Below are 18516 nucleotides of genomic sequence, written 5' to 3'. Positions count from 1 at the left end.
AATTCAGTCCTCGGGGAGAGAAGTCAGTCCTCGGGGAGAGAAGTCAGTCCACGGGGAGAGAAGTCAGTCCACGGGGAGAGAAGTCAGTCCATGGGGTGAGAAGTCAGTCTTCGGGGAGAGAAGTTAGTCCATGGGGAGAGAAGTCAGTCCTCGGGGAGGGAAGTCAGTCTTCGGGGAGAGAAGTCAGTCCACGCGGAGAGAATTCAATCCACGTCGAGAGAAGTCAGCCCTCGGGGAGAGAAGTCAGTCCTCAGGGAGAGAAGTCAGTCCACGGGGGGAGAAGTCCGTCCTCGGGGAGGGAAGTCAGTCCATGGGGAGAGAAGTCAGTCCACAGGGAGAGAAGTCAGTCCACGGGGAGAGAAGTCAGTCCTCGGGGAGAGAAGTCAGTCCTCAGGGAGAGAAGTCAGTCCATGGGGAGAGAAGTCAGTCTTCGGGGAGAGAAGTCAGTCCATGGGGAGAGAAGTCAGTCCTCGGGGAGGGAAGTCAGTCCTCAGGGAGAGAAGTCAGTCCTCGGGGAGAGAAGTCAGTCCTCGGGGAGAGAAGTCAGTCCTCGGGGAGAGAAGTCAGTCCACGGGGAGAGAAGCCAGTCCACAGGGAGAGAAGTCAGTCCTCCAGGAGAGCAGTCAGTCCTCGGGTAGAGAAGTCAGTCCTCGGGGAGAGAAGTCAGTCCTCGGGGAGAGAGGTCAGTCCTCGGGAAGAGCAGTCAGTCCTCGGGGAGTGAAGTCAGTCCACAGGGAGAGAAGTCAGTCCACGGGGAGAGAAGTCAGTCCTCGGGGAGAGAATTCAGTCCTCAGGGAGAGAAGTCAGTCCATGGGGAGAGAAGTCAGTCTTCGGGGAGAGAAGTCAGTCTTCGGGGAGAGAAGTCAGTCCATGGGGAGAGAAGTCAGTCCTCGGGGAGGGAAGTCAGTCCTCGGGGAGAGAAGTCAGTCCTCGGGGAGAGAAGTCAGTCCTCGGGGAGAGAAGTCAGTCCACGGGGAGAGAAGCCAGTCCACAGGGAGAGAAGTCAGTCCTCCAGGAGAGCAGTCAGTCCTCGGGTAGAGAAGTCAGTCCTCGGGGAGAGAAGTCAGTTCACGGGAAGAGAAGTCAGTTCTCGGGGAGAGCAGTCAGTCCAAGGGGATAGACGTCTGTCCTCGAGGAGAGAAGTCAGTCCTCAGGGAGAGAGTCAGTCCTCGGGGAGGGAAGTCAGTCCTCGGGGAGAGAAGTCAGTCCACGGGGAGAGAAGTCAGTCCACGGGAGAGCAGTCAGTCCTCGGGGAGAGAAGTCAGTCCTCGGGAACAGAAGTCAGTCCTCGGGGAGAGAAGTCAGTCCTCGGGGAGAGAGTCTGTCCTTCTGCAGACATGTCAGTCCACAGGGAGAGAAGTGAGTCCTCGGGGAGAGACGACAGTCCTCGGGGTGAGAAGTCAGTCCTCGGGGAGAGAAGTCAGTCCACGGGGAGAGAAGTCAGTCCACGGGGAGAGAAGTCAGTCCTCGGGGAGAGAGTCAGTCTTCGGGGAGAGAAGTCAGTCCTCGGGGAAAGAAGTCAGTCCACGGGGAGAGAAGTCAGTCCTCGGGGAGAGAAGTCAGTCCACGGGGAGAGAAGTCAGTTCTCGGGGAGAGGAGTCAGTCCACGGGGATAGACGTCAGTCCTCGAGGAGAGAAGTCAGTCCTCAGTGAGAGAGTCAGTCCTCGGGGAGGGAAGTCAGTCCTCGGGGAGAGAAGTCAGTCCACGGGGAGAGAAGTCAGTCTTCGGGGAGAGAAGTCAGTCCTCGGGGAGAGAAGTCCCTCCTCGGGGAGAGAAGTCACTCCTCAGGGAGAGAAGTCAGTCCTCGGGGAGAGAGGTCAGTCCTCTGGGAGAGGAGTCAGTCCACGGGGAGAGAAGTCAGTCCTCGGGAAGAGCAGTGAGTCCTCGGGGAGTGAAGTCAGTCCACGGGGAGAGAAGTCAGTCCACGGGGAGAGAAGTCAGTCCTCGGGGAGAGAAGTCAGTCCTCGGGGAGAGAAGTCAGTCCACGGGGAGAGAAGTCAGTCCACGGGGAGAGAAGTCAGTCCATGGGGTGAGAAGCCAGTCTTCGGGGAGAGAAGTCAGTCCATGGGGAGAGAAGTCAGTCCTCGGGGAGAGAAGTCAGTCCTCGGGGAGAGAAGTCAGTCCTCGGGGAGAGAAGTCAGTCCTCGGGGAGAGAAGTCAGTCCTCGGGGAGAGAAATCAATCCACGGGCAGAGAAGTCAGTCCACAGGGAGAGAAGTCAGTCCTCGAGGAGAGCAGTCAGTCCATGGGAAGAGAAGTCAGTTCTCGGGCAGAGCAGTCAGTCCAAGGCGATAGACGTCAGTCCTCGAGGAGAGAAGTCAGTCCTCAGGGAGATAGTCAGTCCTCGGGGAGGGAAGTCAGTCCTCGAGGAGAGAAGTCAGTCCTCAGTGAGAGAGTCAGTCCTCGGGGAGGGAAGTCAGTCCTCGGGGAGAGAAGTCAGTCCACGGGGAGAGAAGTCAGTCTTCGGGGAGAGAAGTCAGTCCTCGGGGAGAGAAGTCACTCCTCGGGGAGAGAAGTCACTCCTCAGGGAGAGAAGTCAGTCCTCGGGGAGAGAGGTCAGTCCTCTGGGAGAGGAGTCAGTCCACGGGGAGAGAAGTCAGTCCTCGGGAAGAGCAGTGAGTCCTCGGGGAGTGAAGTCAGTCCACGGGGAGAGAAGTCAGTCCACGGGGAGAGAAGTCAGTCCTCGGGGAGAGAAGTCAGTCCTCGGGGAGAGAAGTCAGTCCACGGGGAGAGAAGTCAGTCCACGGGGAGAGAAGTCAGTCCATGGGGTGAGAAGTCAGTCTTCGGGGAGAGAAGTTAGTCCATGGGGAGAGAAGTCAGTCCTCGGGGAGGGAAGTCAGTCTTCGGGGAGAGAAGTCAGTCCACGCGGAGAGAATTCAATCCACGTCGAGAGAAGTCAGCCCTCGGGGAGAGAAGTCAGTCCTCAGGGAGAGAAGTCAGTCCACGGGGGGAGAAGTCCGTCCTCGGGGAGGGAAGTCAGTCCATGGGGAGAGAAGTCAGTCCACAGGGAGAGAAGTCAGTCCACGGGGAGAGAAGTCAGTCCTCGGGGAGAGAAGTCAGTCCTCAGGGAGAGAAGTCAGTCCATGGGGAGAGAAGTCAGTCTTCGGGGAGAGAAGTCAGTCCATGGGGAGAGAAGTCAGTCCTCGGGGAGGGAAGTCAGTCCTCGGGGAGAGAAGTCAGTCCTCGGGGAGAGAAGTCAGTCCTCGGGGAGAGAAGTCAGTCCACGGGGAGAGAAGCCAGTCCACAGGGAGAGAAGTCAGTCCTCCAGGAGAGCAGTCAGTCCTCGGGTAGAGAAGTCAGTCCTCGGGGAGAGAAGTCAGTTCACGGGAAGAGAAGTCAGTTCTCGGGGAGAGCAGTCAGTCCAAGGGGATAGACGTCTCTCCTCGAGGAGAGAAGTCAGTCCTCAGGGAGAGAGTCAGTCCTCGGGGAGGGAAGTCAGTCCTCGGGGAGAGAAGTCAGTCCACGGGGAGAGAAGTCAGTCCACGGGAGAGCAGTCAGTCCTCGGGGAGAGAAGTCAGTCCTCGGGAACAGAAGTCAGTCCTCGGGGAGAGAAGTCAGTCCTCGGGGAGAGAGTCTGTCCTTCTGGAGACATGTCAGTCCACAGGGAGAGAAGTGAGTCCTCGGGGAGAGACGACAGTCCTCGGGGTGAGAAGTCAGTCCTCGGGGAGAGAAGTCAGTCCACGGGGAGAGAAGTCAGTCCACGGGGAGAGAAGTCAGTCCTCGGGGAGAGAGTCAGTCTTCGGGGAGAGAAGTCAGTCCTCGGGGAAAGAAGTCAGTCCAAGGGGAGAGAAGTCAGTCCTCGGGGAGAGAAGTCAGTCCACGGGGAGAGAAGTCAGTTCTCGGGGAGAGGAGTCAGTCCACGGGGATAGACGTCAGTCCTCGAGGAGAGAAGTCAGTCCTCAGTGAGAGAGTCAGTCCTCGGGGAGGGAAGTCAGTCCTCGGGGAGAGAAGTCAGTCCACGGGGAGAGAAGTCAGTCTTCGGGGAGAGAAGTCAGTCCTCGGGGAGAGAAGTCACTCCTCGGGGAGAGAAGTCACTCCTCAGGGAGAGAAGTCAGTCCTCGGGGAGAGAGGTCAGTCCTCTGGGAGAGGAGTCAGTCCACGGGGAGAGAAGTCAGTCCTCGGGAAGAGCAGTGAGTCCTCGGGGAGTGAAGTCAGTCCACGGGGAGAGAAGTCAGTCCACGGGGAGAGAAGTCAGTCCTCGGGGAGAGAAGTCAGTCCTCGGGGAGAGAAGTCAGTCCACGGGGAGAGAAGTCAGTCCACGGGGAGAGAAGTCAGTCCATGGGGTGAGAAGTCAGTCTTCGGGGATTGAAGTCAGTCCATGGGGAGAGAAGTCAGTCCTCGGGGAGAGAAGTCAGTCCTCGGGGAGAGAAGTCAGTCCTCGGGGAGAGAAGTCAGTCCTCGGGGAGAGAAGTCAGTCCTCGGGGAGAGAAATCAATCCACGGGCAGAGAAGTCAGTCCACAGGGAGAGAAGTCAGTCCTCGAGGAGAGCAGTCAGTCCATGGGAAGAGAAGTCAGTTCTCGGGCAGAGCAGTCAGTCCAAGGCGATAGACGTCAGTCCTCGAGGAGAGAAGTCAGTCCTCAGGGAGAGAGTCAGTCCTCGGGGAGGGAAGTCAGTCCTCGGGGAGAGAAGTCAGTCCACGGGGAGAGAAGTCAGTTCTCGGGGAGAGGAGTCAGTCCACGGGGATAGACGTCAGTCCTCGAGGAGAGAAGTCAGTCCTCAGTGAGAGAGTCAGTCCTCGGGGAGGGAAGTCAGTCCTCGGGGAGAGAAGTCAGTCCACGGGGAGAGAAGTCAGTCTTCGGGGAGAGAAGTCAGTCCTCGGGGAGAGAAGTCACTCCTCGGGGAGAGAAGTCACTCCTCAGGGAGAGAAGTCAGTCCTCGGGGAGAGAGGTCAGTCCTCTGGGAGAGGAGTCAGTCCACGGGGAGAGAAGTCAGTCCTCGGGAAGAGCAGTGAGTCCTCGGGGAGTGAAGTCAGTCCACGGGGAGAGAAGTCAGTCCACGGGGAGAGAAGTCAGTCCTCGGGGAGAGAAGTCAGTCCTCGGGGAGAGAAGTCAGTCCACGGGGAGAGAAGTCAGTCCATGGGGTGAGAAGTCAGTCTTCGGGGAGAGAAGTTAGTCCATGGGGAGAGAAGTCAGTCCTCGGGGAGGGAAGTCAGTCTTCGGGGAGAGAAGTCAGTCCACGCGGAGAGAATTCAATCCACGTCGAGAGAAGTCAGCCCTCGGGGAGAGAAGTCAGTCCTCAGGGAGAGAAGTCAGTCCACGGGGGGAGAAGTCCGTCCTCGGGGAGGGAAGTCAGTCCATGGGGAGAGAAGTCAGTCCTCGGGGTGTGAAGTCAGCCCACGGGGAGAGAAGTCAGTCCTCGGAGGGAGAAGTCAGACTACAGGGAGAGAAGTGTGTTCCTCGGGGAGAGACGTCAGTCCTCGGGGAGAGAAGTCAGTCCTCGGGGAGAGAAGTCAGTCCTCGGGGAGAGAAATCAGTCCACGGGGAGAGAAGTCAGTCCACAGGGAGAGAAGTCAGTCCTCGGGGAGAGAAGTCAGTCCACGGGGAGAGAAGTCAGTCCACGGGGAGAGATGTCAGTCCATGGGGAGAGAAGTCAGTCTTCGGGGAGAGAAGTCCATGGGGAGAGAAGTCAGTCCTCAGGGAGGGAAGTCAGTCTTCGGGGAGAGAAGTCAGTCCACGGGGAGAGAATTCAATCCACGTCGAGAGAAGTCAGCCCTCAGGGACAGAAGTCAGTCCTCGGGGAGAGAAGTCAGTCCTCGGGGAGAGAGGTCAGTCCTCGGGAAGAGCAGTCAGTCCTCGGGGAGTGAAGTCAGTCCACAGGGAGAGAAGTCAGTCCACGGGGAGAGAAGTCAGTCCTCGGGGAGAGAAGTCAGTCCTCAGGGAGAGAAGTCAGTCCATGGGGAGAGAAGTCAGTCTTCGGGGAGAGAAGTCAGTCCATGGGGAGAGAAGTCAGTCCTCGGGGAGGGAAGTCAGTCCTCGGGGAGAGAAGTCAGTCCTCGGGGAGAGAAGTCAGTCCTCGGGGAGAGAAGTCAGTCCACGGGGAGAGAAGCCAGTCCACAGGGAGAGAAGTCAGTCCTCCAGGAGAGCAGTCAGTCCTCGGGTAGAGAAGTCAGTCCTCGGGGAGAGAAGTCAGTTCACGGGAAGAGAAGTCAGTTCTCGGGGAGAGCAGTCAGTCCAAGGGGATAGACGTCTGTCCTCGAGGAGAGAAGTCAGTCCTCAGGGAGAGAGTCAGTCCTCGGGGAGGGAAGTCAGTCCTCGGGGAGAGAAGTCAGTCCACGGGGAGAGAAGTCAGTCCACGGGAGAGCAGTCAGTCCTCGGGGAGAGAAGTCAGTCCTCGGGGAGAGAAGTCAGTCCACGGGGAGAGAAGTCAGTCCACGGGGAGAGAAGTCAGTCCATGGGGTGAGAAGTCAGTCTTCGGGGAGAGAAGTTAGTCCATCGGGAGAGAAGTCAGTCCTCGGGGAGGGAAGTCAGTCTTCGGGGAGAGAAGTCAGTCCACGCGGAGAGAATTCAATCCACGTCGAGAGAAGTCAGCCCTCGGGGAGAGAAGTCAGTCCTCAGGGAGAGAAGTCAGTCCACGGGGGGAGAAGTCCGTCCTCGGGGAGGGAAGTCAGTCCATGGGGAGAGAAGTCAGTCCTCGGGGTGTGAAGTCAGCCCACGGGGAGAGAAGTCAGTCCTCGGAGGGAGAAGTCAGACTACAGGGAGAGAAGTGTGTTCCTCGGGGAGAGACGTCAGTCCTCGGGGAGAGAAGTCAGTCCTCAGGAAGAGCAGTGAGTCCTCGGGGAGTGAAGTCAGTCCACGGGGATAGAAGTCAGTCCACGGGGAGAGAAGTCAGTCCTCGGGGAGAAAAGTCAGTCCACGGGGAGAGAAGTCAGTCCACGGGGAGAGATGTCAGTCCATGGGGAGAGAAGTCAGTCTTCGGGGAGAGAAGTCCATGGGGAGAGAAGTCAGTCCTCAGGGAGGGAAGTCAGTCTTCGGGGAGAGAAGTCAGTTCACGGGGAGAGAATTCAATCCACGTCGAGAGAAATCAGCCCTCAGGGAGAGAAGTCAGTCCTCGGGGAGAGAAGTCAGCCCTCAGGGAGAGAGGTCAGTCCTCGGGAAGAGCAGTCAGTCCTCGGGGAGTGAAGTCAGTCCACAGGGAGAGAAGTCAGTCCACGGGGAGAGAAGTCAGTCCTCGGGGAGAGAAGTCAGTCCTCAGGGAGAGAAGTCAGTCCATGGGGAGAGAAGTCAGTCTTCGGGGAGAGAAGTCAGTCTTCGGGGAGAGAAGTCATTCCATGGGGAGAGAAGTCAGTCCTCGGGGAGGGAAGTCAGTCCTCGGGGAGAGAAGTCAGTCCTCGGGGAGAGAAGTCAGTCCTCGGGGAGAGAAGTCAGTCCACGGGGAGAGAAGCCAGTCCACAGGGAGAGAAGTCAGTCCTCCAGGAGAGCAGTCAGTCCTCGGGTAGAGAAGTCAGTCCTCGGGGAGAGAAGTCAGTTCACGGGAAGAGAAGTCAGTTCTCGGGGAGAGCAGTCAGTCCAAGGGGATAGACGTCTGTCCTCGAGGAGAGAAGTCAGTCCTCAGGGAGAGAGTCAGTCCTCGGGGAGGGAAGTCAGTCCTCGGGGAGAGAAGTCAGTCCACGGGGAGAGAAGTCAGTCCACGGGAGAGCAGTCAGTCCTCGGGGAGAGAAGTCAGTCCTCGGGAACAGAAGTCAGTCCTCGGGGAGAGAAGTCAGTCCTCGGGGAGAGAGTCTGTCCTTCTGCAGACATGTCAGTCCACAGGGAGAGAAGTGAGTCCTCGGGGAGAGACGACAGTCCTCGGGGTGAGAAGTCAGTCCTCGGGGAGAGAAGTCAGTCCACGGGGAGAGAAGTCAGTCCACGGGGAGAGAAGTCAGTCCTCGGGGAGAGAGTCAGTCTTCGGGGAGAGAAGTCAGTCCTCGGGGAAAGAAGTCAGTCCACGGGGAGAGAAGTCAGTCCTCGGGGAGAGAAGTCAGTCCACGGGGAGAGAAGTCAGTTCTCGGGGAGAGGAGTCAGTCCACGGGGATAGACGTCAGTCCTCGAGGAGAGAAGTCAGTCCACGGGGAGAGAAGTCAGTCTTCGGGGAGAGAAGTCAGTCCTCGGGGAGAGAAGTCACTCCTCGGGGAGAGAAGTCACTCCTCAGGGAGAGAAGTCAGTCCTCGGGGAGAGAGGTCAGTCCTCTGGGAGAGGAGTCAGTCCACGGGGAGAGAAGTCAGTCCTCGGGAAGAGCAGTGAGTCCTCGGGGAGTGAAGTCAGTCCACGGGGAGAGAAGTCAGTCCACGGGGAGAGAAGTCAGTCCTCGGGGAGAGAAGTCAGTCCTCGGGGAGAGAAGTCAGTCCACGGGGAGAGAAGTCAGTCCACGGGGAGAGAAGTCAGTCCATGGGGTGAGAAGTCAGTCTTCGGGGAGAGAAGTCAGTCCATGGGGAGAGAAGTCAGTCCTCGGGGAGAGAAGTCAGTCCTCGGGGAGAGAAGTCAGTCCTCGGGGAGAGAAGTCAGTCCTCGGGGAGAGAAGTCAGTCCTCGGGGAGAGAAATCAATCCACGGGCAGAGAAGTCAGTCCACAGGGAGAGAAGTCAGTCCTCGAGGAGAGCAGTCAGTCCATGAGAAGAGAAGTCAGTTCTCGGGCAGAGCAGTCAGTCCAAGGCGATAGACGTCAGTCCTCGAGGAGAGAAGTCAGTCCTCAGGGAGAGAGTCAGTCCTCGGGGAGGGAAGTCAGTCCTCGGGGACAGAAGTCAGTCCACGGGGAGAGAAGTCAGTTCTCGGGGAGAGGAGTCAGTCCACTGGGATAGACGTCAGTCCTCGAGGAGAGAAGTCAGTCCTCAGTGAGAGAGTCAGTCCTCGGGGAGGGAAGTCAGTCCTCGGGGAGAGAAGTCAGTCCACGGGGAGAGAAGTCAGTCTTCGGGGAGAGAAGTCAGTCCTCGGGGAGAGAAGTCACTCCTCGGGGAGAGAAGTCACTCCTCAGGGAGAGAAGTCAGTCCTCGGGGAGAGAGGTCAGTCCTCTGGGAGAGGAGTCAGTCCACGGGGAGAGAAGTCAGTCCTCGGGAAGAGCAGTGAGTCCTCGGGGAGTGAAGTCAGTCCACGGGGAGAGAAGTCAGTCCACGGGGAGAGAAGTCAGTCCTCGGGGAGAGAAGTCAGTCCTCGGGGAGAGAAGTCAGTCCACGGGGAGAGAAGTCAGTCCACGGGGAGAGAAGTCAGTCCATGGGGTGAGAAGTCAGTCTTCGGGGAGAGAAGTTAGTCCATGGGGAGAGAAGTCAGTCCTCGGGGAGGGAAGTCAGTCTTCGGGGAGAGAAGTCAGTCCACGCGGAGAGAATTCAATCCACGTCGAGAGAAGTCAGCCCTCGGGGAGAGAAGTCAGTCCTCAGGGAGAGAAGTCAGTCCACGGGGGGAGAAGTCCGTCCTCGGGGAGGGAAGTCAGTCCATGGGGAGAGAAGTCAGTCCACAGGGAGAGAAGTCAGTCCACGGGGAGAGAAGTCAGTCCTCGGGGAGAGAAGTCAGTCCTCAGGGAGAGAAGTCAGTCCATGGGGAGAGAAGTCAGTCTTTGGGGAGAGAAGTCAGTCCATGGGGAGAGAAGTCAGTCCTCGGGGAGGGAAGTCAGTCCTCGGGGAGAGAAGTCAGTCCTCGGGGAGAGAAGTCAGTCCTCGGGGAGAGAAGTCGGTCCACGGGGAGAGAAGCCAGTCCACAGGGAGAGAAGTCAGTCCTCCAGGAGAGCAGTCAGTCCTCGGGTAGAGAAGTCAGTCCTCGGGGAGAGAAGTCAGTTCACGGGAAGAGAAGTCAGTTCTCGGGGAGAGCAGTCAGTCCAAGGGGATAGACGTCTGTCCTCGAGGAGAGAAGTCAGTCCTCAGGGAGAGAGTCAGTCCTCGGGGAGGGAAGTCAGTCCTCGGGGAGAGAAGTCAGTCCACGGGGAGAGAAGTCAGTCCACGGGAGAGCAGTCAGTCCTCGGGGAGAGAAGTCAGTCCTCGGGAACAGAAGTCAGTCCTCGGGGAGAGAAGTCAGTCCCCGGGGAGAGAGTCTGTCCTTCTGGAGACATGTCAGTCCACAGGGAGAGAAGTGAGTCCTCGGGGAGAGACGACAGTCCTCGGGGTGAGAAGTCAGTCCTCAGTGAGTGATTCAGTCCTCGGGGAGGGAAGTCAGTCCTCGGGGAGAGAAGTCAGTCCACGGGGAGAGAAGTCAGTCTTCGGGGAGAGAAGTCAGTCCTCGGGGAGAGAAGTCACTCCTCGGGGAGAGAAGTCACTCCTCAGGGAGAGAAGTCAGTCCTCGGGGAGAGAGGTCAGTCCTCTGGGAGAGGAGTCAGTCCACGGGGAGAGAAGTCAGTCCTCGGGAAGAGCAGTGAGTCCTCGGGGAGTGAAGTCAGTCCACGGGGAGAGAAGTCAGTCCACGGGGAGAGAAGTCAGTCCTCGGGGAGAGAAGTCAGTCCTCGGGGAGAGAAGTCAGTCCACGGGGAGAGAAGTCAGTCCACGGGGAGAGAAGTCAGTCCATGGGGTGAGAAGTCAGTCTTCGGGGAGAGAAGTCAGTCCATGGGGAGAGAAGTCAGTCCTCGGGGAGAGAAGTCAGTCCTCGGGGAGAGAAGTCAGTCCTCGGGGAGAGAAATCAATCCACGGGCAGAGAAGTCAGTCCACAGGGAGAGAAGTCAGTCCTCGAGGAGAGAAGTCAGTCCTCAGGGAGAGAGTCAGTCCTCGGGGAGGGAAGTCAGTCCTCGGGGAGAGAAGTCAGTCCACGGGGAGAGAAGTCAGTTCTCGGGGAGAGGAGTCAGTCCACGGGGATAGACGTCAGTCCTCGAGGAGAGAAGTCAGTCCTCAGTGAGAGAGTCAGTCCTCGGGGAGGGAAGTCAGTCCTCGGGGAGAGAAGTCAGTCCACGGGGAGAGAAGTCAGTCTTCGGGGAGAGAAGTCAGTCCTCGGGGAGAGAAGTCACTCCTCGGGGAGAGAAGTCACTCCTCAGGGAGAGAAGTCAGTCCTCGGGGAGAGAGGTCAGTCCTCGGGGAGAGGAGTCAGTCCACGGGGAGAGAAGTCAGTCCTCGGGAAGAGCAGTGAGTCCTCGGGGAGTGAAGTCAGTCCACGGGGAGAGAAGTCAGTCCACGGGGAGAGAAGTCAGTCCTCGGGGAGAGAAGTCAGTCCTCGGGGAGAGAAGTCAGTCCACGGGGAGAGAAGTCAGTCCACGGGGAGAGAAGTCAGTTCATGGGGTGAGAAGTCAGTCTTCGGGGAGAGAAGTTAGTCCATGGGGAGAGAAGTCAGTCCTCGGGGAGGGAAGTCAGTCTTCGGGGAGAGAAGTCAGTCCACGCGGAGAGAATTCAATCCACGTCGAGAGAAGTCAGCCCTCGGGGAGAGAAGTCAGTCCTCAGGGAGAGAAGTCAGTCCACGGGGGGAGAAGTCCGTCCTCGGGGAGGGAAGTCAGTCCATGGGGAGAGAAGTCAGTCCTCGGGGTGTGAAGTCAGCCCACGGGGAGAGAAGTCAGTCCTCGGAGGGAGAAGTCAGACTACAGGGAGAGAAGTGTGTTCCTCGGGGAGAGACGTCAGTCCTCGGGGAGAGAAGTCAGTCCTCAGGGAGAGAGGCAGTCCTCGGGGAGGGAAGTCAGTCCTCGGGGAGAGAAGTCAGTCCACGGGGAGAGAAGTCAGTCCACGGGAGAGCAGGCAGTCCACGGGGAGAGAAGTCAGTCCTCTGGAACAGAAGTCAGTCCTCTTGGAAGGAAGTCAGTCCTCGGGGAGAGAGTCTGTCCTTCGGGAGACAAGTCAGTCCACAGGGAGAGAAGCGAGTCCTCGGGGAGAGACGTCAGTCCTCGGGGAGAGAAGTCAGTCCTCGGGGAGAGAAGTCAGTCCACGGGGAGAGAAGTCAGTCCACGGGGAGAGAAGTCAGTCCACGGGGAGAGAAGTCAGTCCGCGACCAGAGCAGTCAGTCCTCGGGGAAAGAAGTCAGTCCACGGGGGGAGAAGTCAGTCCTCGGGGAGAGAAGTCAGTCCACGGGGAGAGAAGTCAGTCCACGGGGAGAGAAGTCAGTCCGCGACCAGAGCAGTCAGTCCTCGGGGAAAGAAGTCAGTCCACGGGGGGAGAAGTCAGTCCTCGGGGAGAGAAGTCAGTCCACGGGGAGAGAAGTCAGTCCACGGGGATAGACGTCAGTCCTCGAGGAGAGAAGTCAGTCCTCAGTGAGAGAGTCAATCCTCGGGGAGGGAAGTCAGTCCTCGGGGAGAGAAGTCAGTCCACGGGGAGAGAAGTCAGTCCTCGGGGAGAGAAGTCAGTCCTCGGGAAGAGAAGTCACTCCTCGGGGAGAGATGTCAGTCCTCGGGTAGAGAGGTCAGTCCTCTGGGAGAGGAGTCAGTCCATGGGGAGAGAAGTCAGTCCTCGGGAAGAGCAGTCAGTCCTCGGGGAGTGAAGTCAGTCTTCGGGGAGAGAAGTCAGTCCATGGGGAGAGAAGTCAGTCCTCGGGGAGGGAAGTCAGTCCTCGGGGAGAGAAGTCAGTCCTCGGGGAGAGAAGTCAGTCCTCGGGTAGAGAAGTCAGTCCTCGGGAAGAGCAGTCAGTCCTCGGGGAGAGAAGTCAGTCCACGGGGAGAGAAGTCAGTCCTCGGGTGGAGAAGTCATTCCACGGGGAGAGAAGTCAGTCCTCGGGGAGGGAAGTCAGTCCTCGGGGAGAGAAGTCAGTCCTCGGGGAGAGAAGTCAGTCCATGGGGAGAGAAGTCAGTCCTCGGGGAGAGAGTCAGTCCTCGGGGAGAGAAGCCACTCTTCAGGGAGAAATGTCAGTCCTCGGGGAGAGAGGTCAGTCCTCGAGGAGAGCAGTCAGTCCATGGGAAGAGAAGTCAGTTCTCGGGGAGAGCAGTCAGTCCAAGGGGATAGACGTCAGTCCTCGAGGAGAGAAGTCAGTCCTCAGGGAGAGAGTCAGTCCTCGGGGAGGGAAGTCAGTCCTCGGGGAGAGAAGTCAGTCCACGGGGAGAGAAGTCAGTCCACGGGAGAGCAATCAGTCCACGGGGAGAGAAGTCAGTCCTCGGGAACAGAAGTCAGTCCTCTTGGAAGGAAGTCAGTCCTCGGGGAGAGAGTCTGTCCTTCGGGAGACAAGTCAGTCCACAGGGAGAGAAGCGAGTCCTCGGGGAGAGACGTCAGTCCTCGGGGAGAGAAGTCAGTCCTCGGGGAGAGAAGTCAGTCCACGGGGAGAGAAGTCAGTCTACGGGGAGAGAAGTCAGTCCTCGGGGAGAGAAGTCAGTCCATGGGGAGAGAAGTCAGTCTTCGGGGAGAGAAGTCAGTCCATGGGGAGAGAAGTCAGTCCTCGGGGAGGGAAGTCAGTCCTCGGGGAGAGAAGTCAGTCCTCGGGGAGAGAAGTCAGTCCTCGGGTAGGGAAGTCAGTCCTCGGGAAGAGCAGTCAGTCCTCGGGGAGAGAAGTCAGTCCACGGGGAGAGAAGTCAGTCCTCGGGTGGAGAAGTCTTTCCACGGGGAGAGAAGTCAGTCCTCGGGGAGAGAAGTCAGTCCTCGGGGAGAGAAGTCAGTCCTCGGGGAGAGAAGTCAGTCCATGGGGAGAGAAGTCAGTCATCGGGGAGAGAGTCAGTCCTCGGGGAGAGAAGCCACTCCTCAGGGAGAAATGTCAGTCCTCGGGAAGAGAGGTCAGTCCTCGAGGAGAGCAGTCAGTCCATGGGAAGAGAAGTCAGTTCTCGGGGAGAGCAGTCAGTCCAAGGGGATAGACGTCAGTCCTCGAGGAGAGAAGTCAGTCCTCAGGGAGAGAGTCAGTCCTCGGGGAGGGAAGTCAGTCCTCGGGGAGAGAAGTCAGTCCACGGGGAGAGAAGTCAGTCCACGGGAGAGCAGTCAGTCCACGGGGAGAGAAGTCAGTCCTCGGGAACAGAAGTCAGTCCTCTTGGAAGGAAGTCAGTCCTCGGGGAGAGAGTCTGTCCTTCGGGAGACAAGTCAGTCCACAGGGAGAGAAGCGAGTCCTCGGGGAGAGACGTCAGTCCTCGGGGAGAGAAGTCAGTCCTCGGGGAGAGAAGTCAGTCCACGGGGAGAGAAGTCAGTCTACGGGGAGAGAAGTAAGTCCACGGGGAGAGAAGTCAGTCCTCGACCAGAGCAGTCAGTCCTCGGGGAAAGAAGTCAGTCCACGGGGAGAGAATTCAGTCCTCGGGGAGAGAAGTCAGTCCACGGGGAGAGAAGTCAGTTCTCGGTGAGAGAAGTCAGTCCACGGGGAGAGAAGTCAGTCCACGGGGAGAGAAGTCAGTCCATGGGGAGAGAAGTCAGTCCTCGGGGAGAGAAGTCAGTCCATGGGGAGAGAAGTCAGTCCTCAGGGAGGGAAGTCAGTCCTCGGGGAGAGCAGTCAGTCCACGGGGAGAGAAGTCAGTCCATGGGGAGAGAAGTCAGTCCTCGGGTAGAGAAGTCAGTCCTCGGGAAGAGCAGTCAGTCCACGGGGAGAGAAGTCAGTCCACGGGGAGAGAAGTCAGTCCACGGGGAGACAAGTCAGTCTCGGGGAAAGAAGTCAGTCCACGGGGAGAGAAGTCAGTCCTCGGGTGGAGAAGTCATTCCACGGAGAGAGAAGTCAGTCCTCGGGGAGAGAAGTCAGTCCTCGGGGAGAGAAGTCAGTCCTCGGGGAGAGAAGTCAGTCCATGGGGAGAGAAGTCAGTCATCGGGGAGAGAGTCAGTCCTCGGGGAGAGAAGCCACTCCTCAGGGAGAAATGTCAGTCCTCGGGGAGAGAGGTCAGTCCTCGAGGAGAGCAGTCAGTCCATGGGAAGAGAAGTCAGTTCTCGGGGAGAGCAGTCAGTCCAAGGGGATAGACGTCAGTCCTCGAGGAGAGAAGTCAGTCCTCAGGGAGAGAGTCAGTCCTCGGGGAGGGAAGTCAGTCCTCGGGGAGAGAAGTCAGTCCACGGGGAGAGAAGTCAGTCCACGGGAGAGCAGTCAGTCCACGGGGAGAGAAGTCAGTCCTCGGGAACAGAAGTCAGTCCTCTTGGAAGGAAGTCAGTCCTCGGGGAGAGAGTCTGTCCTTCGGGAGACAAGTCAGTCCACAGGGAGAGAAGCGAGTCCTCGGGGAGAGAAGTCAGTCCATGGGGAGAGAAGTCAGTCCTCGGGGAGAGAAGTCAGTCCACGGGGAGAGAAGTCAGTCTACGGGGAGAGAAGTCAGTCCTCGGGGAGAGAAGTCAGTCCATGGGGAGAGAAGTCAGTCTTCGGGGAGAGAAGTCAGTCCATGGGGAGAGAAGTCAGTCCTCGGGGAGGGAAGTCAGTCCTCGGGGAGAGAAGTCAGTCCTCGGGGAGAGAAGTCAGTCCTCGGGTAGGGAAGTCAGTCCTCGGGAAGAGCAGTCAGTCCTCGGGGAGAGAAGTCAGTCCACGGGGAGAGAAGTCAGTCCTCGGGTGGAGAAGTCTTTCCACGGGGAGAGAAGTCAGTCCTCGGGGAGAGAAGTCAGTCCTCGGGGAGAGAAGTCAGTCCTCGGGGAGAGAAGTCAGTCCATGGGGAGAGAAGTCAGTCATCGGGGAGAGAGTCAGTCCTCGGGGAGAGAAGCCACTCCTCAGGGAGAAATGTCAGTCCTCGGGAAGAGAGGTCAGTCCTCGAGGAGAGCAGTCAGTCCATGGGAAGAGAAGTCAGTTCTCGGGGAGAGCAGTCAGTCCAAGGGGATAGACGTCAGTCCTCGAGGAGAGAAGTCAGTCCTCAGGGAGAGAGTCAGTCCTCGGGGAGGGAAGTCAGTCCTCGGGGAGAGAAGTCAGTCCACGGGGAGAGAAGTCAGTCCACGGGAGAGCAGTCAGTCCACGGGGAGAGAAGTCAGTCCTCGGGAACAGAAGTCAGTCCTCTTGGAAGGAAGTCAGTCCTCGGGGAGAGAGTCTGTCCTTCGGGAGACAAGTCAGTCCACAGGGAGAGAAGCGAGTCCTCGGGGAGAGACGTCAGTCCTCGGGGAGAGAAGTCAGTCCTCGGGGAGAGAAGTCAGTCCACGGGGAGAGAAGTCAGTCTACGGGGAGAGAAGTAAGTCCACGGGGAGAGAAGTCAGTCCTCGACCAGAGCAGTCAGTCCTCGGGGAAAGAAGTCAGTCCACGGGGAGAGAATTCAGTCCTCGGGGAGAGAAGTCAGTCCACGGGGAGAGAAGTCAGTTCTCGGTGAGAGAAGTCAGTCCACGGGGAGAGAAGTCAGTCCACGGGGAGAGAAGTCAGTCCATGGGGAGAGAAGTCAGTCCTCGGGGAGAGAAGTCAGTCCATGGGGAGAGAAGTCAGTCCTCAGGGAGGGAAGTCAGTCCTCGGGGAGAGCAGTCAGTCCACGGGGAGAGAAGTCAGTCCATGGGGAGAGAAGTCAGTCCTCGGGTAGAGAAGTCAGTCCTCGGGAAGAGCAGTCAGTCCACGGGGAGAGAAGTCAGTCCACGGGGAGAGAAGTCAGTCCACGGGGAGACAAGTCAGTCTCGGGGAAAGAAGTCAGTCCACGGGGAGAGAAGTCAGTCCTCGGGTGGAGAAGTCATTCCACGGAGAGAGAAGTCAGTCCTCGGGGAGAGAAGTCAGTCCTCGGGGAGAGAAGTCAGTCCTCGGGGAGAGAAGTCAGTCCATGGGGAGAGAAGTCAGTCATCGGGGAGAGAGTCAGTCCTCGGGGAGAGAAGCCACTCCTCAGGGAGAAATGTCAGTCCTCGGGGAGAGAGGTCAGTCCTCGAGGAGAGCAGTCAGTCCATGGGAAGAGAAGTCAGTTCTCGGGGAGAGCAGTCAGTCCAAGGGGATAGACGTCAGTCCTCGAGGAGAGAAGTCAGTCCTCAGGGAGAGAGTCAGTCCTCGGGGAGGGAAGTCAGTCCTCGGGGAGAGAAGTCAGTCCACGGGGAGAGAAGTCAGTCCACGGGAGAGCAGTCAGTCCACGGGGAGAGAAGTCAGTCCTCGGGAACAGAAGTCAGTCCTCTTGGAAGGAAGTCAGTCCTCGGGGAGAGAGTCTGTCCTTCGGGAGACAAGTCAGTCCACAGGGAGAGAAGCGAGTCCTCGGGGAGAGAAGTCAGTCCATGGGGAGAGAAGTCAGTCCTCGGGGAGAGAAGTCAGTCCATGGGGAGAGAAGTCAGTCCTCGGGGAGAGAAGTCACTCCTCAGGGAGAGAAGTCAGTTCTCGGGGAGAGAGGTCAGTCCTCTGGGAGAGGAGTCAGTCCATGGGGAGAGAAGTCAGTCCTCGGGAAGAGCAGTGAGTCCTCGGGGAGTGAAGTCAGTCCTCGGGGAGAGAGGTCAGTCCTCGAGGAGAGCAGTCAGTCCATGGGAAGAGAAGTCAGTTCTCGGGGAGAGCAGTCAGTCCAAGGGGATAGACGTCAGTCCTCGAGGAGAGAAGTCAGTCCTCAGGGAGAGAGTCAGTCCTCGGGGAGGGAAGTCAGTCCTCGGGGAGAGAAGTCAGTCCACGGGGAGAGAAGTCAGTCCACGGGAGAGCAATCAGTCCACGGGGAGAGAAGTCAGTCCTCGGGAACAGAAGTCAGTCCTCTTGGAAGGAAGTCAGTCCTCGGGGAGAGAGTCTGTCCTTCGGGAGACAAGTCAGTCCACAGGGAGAGAAGCGAGTCCTCGGGGAGAGACGTCAGTCCTCGGGGAGAGAAGTCAGTCCTCGGGGAGAGAAGTCAGTCCACGGGGAGAGAAGTCAGTCTACGGGGAGAGAAGTCAGTCCTCGGGGAGAGAAGTCAGTCCATGGGGAGAGAAGTCAGTCTTCGGGGAGAGAAGTCAGTCCATGGGGAGAGAAGTCAGTCCTCGGGGAGGGAAGTCAGTCCTCGGGGAGAGAAGTCAGTCCTCGGGGAGAGAAGTCAGTCCTCGGGTAGGGAAGTCAGTCCTCGGGAAGAGCAGTCAGTCCTCGGGGAGAGAAGTCAGTCCACGGGGAGAGAAGTCAGTCCTCGGGTGGAGAAGTCTTTCCACGGGGAGAGAAGTCAGTCCTCGGGGAGAGAAGTCAGTCCTCGGGGAGAGAAGTCAGTCCTCGGGGAGAGAAGTCAGTCCATGGGGAGAGAAGTCAGTCATCGGGGAGAGAGTCAGTCCTCGGGGAGAGAAGCCACTCCTCAGGGAGAAATGTCAGTCCTCGGGAAGAGAGGTCAGTCCTCGAGGAGAGCAGTCAGTCCATGGGAAGAGAAGTCAGTTCTCGGGGAGAGCAGTCAGTCCAAGGGGATAGACGTCAGTCCTCGAGGAGAGAAGTCAGTCCTCAGGGAGAGAGTCAGTCCTCGGGGAGGGAAGTCAGTCCTCGGGGAGAGAAGTCAGTCCACGGGGAGAGAAGTCAGTCCACGGGAGAGCAGTCAGTCCACGGGGAGAGAAGTCAGTCCTCGGGAACAGAAGTCAGTCCTCTTGGAAGGAAGTCAGTCCTCGGGGAGAGAGTCTGTCCTTCGGGAGACAAGTCAGTCCACAGGGAGAGAAGCGAGTCCTCGGGGAGAGACGTCAGTCCTCGGGGAGAGAAGTCAGTCCTCGGGGAGAGAAGTCAGTCCACGGGGAGAGAAGTCAGTCTACGGGGAGAGAAGTAAGTCCACGGGGAGAGAAGTCAGTCCTCGACCAGAGCAGTCAGTCCTCGGGGAAAGAAGTCAGTCCACGGGGAGAGAATTCAGTCCTCGGGGAGAGAAGTCAGTCCACGGGGAGAGAAGTCAGTTCTCGGTGAGAGAAGTCAGTCCACGGGGAGAGAA

The sequence above is a fragment of the Pristiophorus japonicus genome, chromosome 4 (genome assembly GCF_044704955.1).
Source record: "Pristiophorus japonicus isolate sPriJap1 chromosome 4, sPriJap1.hap1, whole genome shotgun sequence".
NCBI classification, from domain to species: Eukaryota; Metazoa; Chordata; class Chondrichthyes; family Pristiophoridae; genus Pristiophorus; species Pristiophorus japonicus.
Note: the sequence above shows the minus strand (reverse complement) of the source record.